The sequence below is a fragment of the Cervus elaphus genome, chromosome 9 (assembly GCF_910594005.1).
Source record: "Cervus elaphus chromosome 9, mCerEla1.1, whole genome shotgun sequence".
Taxonomy (NCBI): domain Eukaryota; kingdom Metazoa; phylum Chordata; class Mammalia; order Artiodactyla; family Cervidae; genus Cervus; species Cervus elaphus.
Genome location: NC_057823.1, coordinates 107,293,517 through 107,296,942, shown reverse-complemented (window position 1 = coordinate 107,296,942; position 3,426 = coordinate 107,293,517).

Here is a 3,426-nt window from a genome sequence, read left to right as displayed (position 1 = left end):
CAATACAGCAAAAGCACTATGGTCAAGATTCAGGAATATATAGGAATATGTGGCAAGGAAATGTTTCTGAGGCATGAATCAATCAGACCTGGACAGTGTAGACTCCTGCTCTCAGCCTTTGTTTTCGCCAGCTTTTGATTTCAAGTTCTCCTTTATAGCCCCAGCAAGGTATGTAACAGGTGAGACATTTGCTTACTAGATTGCCATCTGTCTTCCCAACTAGACTCTGCAGGGGCAGAGATTTTGTCTTGCCTGCTAGTTCATCCTCGGTATCTAGCACAGTGCCTCACCCACAACAGCTACTCAAATCATTTGCATACATGAATGAGTAAATAAATGATTACCTCGAAGTCTTTCCACAGTCTGGCTTGTTAGCACATTAAGCTGGTTAAATGCATAAAGTAGAAGTAAAACAAGGCTGTGGAAGTTACTGCCATTAACTAACATTCATACACGGTATTACTTTTATGAGCAATCAGTTGTTGTTGTTTACAGGCCGAGTTGTATCTGACTCTTTGTTAACCCATGGACTATAACCCTCCAGGCTCCTCTGTCCCGGGATTTCCCAGGAAGAATACTGGAGTGGGTTGCCATTTCCTTCTCCAGGGAATCATCCCAGACCAGGGATCAAACCTGCATCTCCTGCGGCTTCTGCATTGGCAGGAAGATTCTTTACCACTGAGACACTAGGGAAGCCCAAGCAATCAGTAACTTTGATCTAAAAGAAACAGAATCTCAAGGATATATTCCATTTTACAGTCCAAAATAATAATTATTTATGAGGTTACATTGCCCTAAAACCCTCAAATAAAATAAAATCTTACCCATCAGGTAAGAAGAACTTTGCATAAAATGTACCACAAGCAAAACATCAAAGTGTAGATAACCTTGGAAATACTTTCAACTTCCTGGACTAACTATAATTATTGGCCATTTAGAACTTGGCATAGGAACTTCATCAATAGTTATATTTACACATACCAATGCCAATAAGATTGGCATTACAAATCCAACCAAGGGCAATTTTCAGGAAACTAGAGTTAACCTTGTATATTATTTACTTCATTGTTCTCCTTTGAAGAATATCTTTTCACAAGAGCTTTAGGTTAAATGAATATAATTTTCTTAAAAAGAGCAAGGTTATAGGATACAATCAATTTTTACTAAAAATCTGGGTAAAAATCAATTTTAGGATGTCCTTGGGTGAAAAAGTAATATTAAAAATATTATAATGTGTGAATATACACATTTTATTTATGTGTTGTTGAAAATGTTCAACAGCAGGATAATTGGCCATAGGGGAGGATTCATGTTAGATACTCCAAAAAATCTACTCTGTTACTATTTAATTTTCTAAATCAACACAAATGAAGCGATTGTAGAAGGACCAGAGTAGAGCATGTGGGCTTTGAATTCAAATCTTGCTGTAGTGTTGCCAGTGATGTAACTGACTTTTCTGGGCCTCATCGTCTGAATTTAAGATGGAAGCTATTGAGAGACCTCAGAGCAGTCATCTGCAGTCCAGGAGGATAATAAGGGCTAACTAGTAGATAAAGGTCAGTTTTCATTCCAATCCCAAAGAGGGGCAATGCCAAAGAATGTTCAAACTACCGCACAATAACACTCACTTCACACGCTAGCAAAGTAATGCTAAAAATTCTCCAAGTCAGGCTTCAACACTATGTGAACTGAGAACTGCCAGATATTCAAACTGGCTTTAGAAAAGGCAGAAGAACCAGAGATCAAACTGCCAACATCCGTTGTATCATAGAAAAAGCAAGAGAATTCCAGAAGGACATCTACTTCTGCTTCATTGACTATGCCAAAGCCTTTGACTGTGTGGATCACTACAAACTGTGGAAAATTCTTGAAGAGATGGGAATACCAGACCACCTTACCCATCTCCTAAGAAATCTGTATGCAGGTCAAGAAGCAAAGTTAGAACTGGACGTGGAACAACAGAGTAGTTCCAAATTGGGAAAGGAATACAGCAAGGCTGTATATCGTTACCCTGCTTATTTAACTTCTATGCAGAGTACATCATGAGCAACGCTGGGCTGGATGAAGCACAAGCTGGAATCAACATTGCCGGGAGAAATATCAATAACCTCAGATATGCAGATGACACCACCCTTAAGGTAGAAAGCGAAGAGAAACTAAAGAGCCTCTTGATGAAAGTGAAAGAGGAGAGTGAAAAAGTTGGCTTAAAACCCAGCATTCAAAAGACTAAGATCATGACATCCAGTCCCATCACTTCATGGCAAATAGATGGGGAAACGATGGAAACAGTGGCTGACTTTGTTTACCTTGGGCTCCAAAAGCACTGCAGACGGTGCTTGCAGCCATGGACCTAAAAGACTTTGCTCCTTGAAAGAAAACCTGTGACAAACCTAAACAGCAGAGACATCACTTTTCCCACAAAGGTCCATCTCCTCAAGGCTACAGTTTTTCCAGTGGTCATGTATAGATGTGAGAGTTGGACTGTAAAGAAAGCTGAGCACCAAAGAATTGATGCTTTTGTACTGTGGGTGTTGGAGAAGACTCTTGAGAGTCCCTTGGACTGCAAGGAGATCCAACCTGTTCATCCTAAATGAGATCCGTCCTGGGTGTTCATTGGAAGGACTGATGCTGAGGCTGAAACTCCAATACTTTGGCCACCTGATGAGAAGAGCTGACTCATTTGAAAAGACCCTGACACTGGAAAAGATTGAGGGCAGGAGGAGAAGGGGATGACAGAGGATGAGATGGTTGGATGGCATCACCGACTCAATGGACTTGAGTTTGAGCAAGCTCTGGGAGTTGGTGAAGGACAGGGAACCTGGCGTGCTGCAGTCCATGGGGCTGCAAAGAGTCGGTCACGACTGAGCGACTGAACAGCAAGTAGAAAAAGCAGGAACTGATCTAAGAGAGGACAAGAACTGTGCAGATCCAGCAGAGCATAGGTAGAGGCAATGACACAATGAGGTGAGAAAGAGGCAGAACAATGACAGGATTTTCGTTCCTGTAACCACAGGGTGGGAGATCTAGGGAGCAAAGGACTCTCTGGCCAGGTAGGAAACAAGGTCTCGGTCAAAACTATATACTCTGCCCTACATGAGGTTGCCCTGACGATAGGATCCGTGGTTTAACATGATAACATTACAAAGGAAACAATTCCTTGTAATTGAATGACTGTTCCCTTAAGAATTACCCGGGAGGTAGTTTGAAAGGGGATTAGGTGACAGCCCAAACTTCTTGTTACAACAGAGACTATGATTGTGTAGGAAAGGATCACTCCTGCCTGAGCACGGACAGCATCTGGTGTGGAGGGCCTGCTGCTTCTCGGAGCTGACTTTGGTGAGAGTCAGAGGTGAGACTCAGTCAGGCACTGTGCCGCGAGTCTAATCAGACTGCTGCTGGGAAGGAAACCGCCGAAGTCGGAGCCCT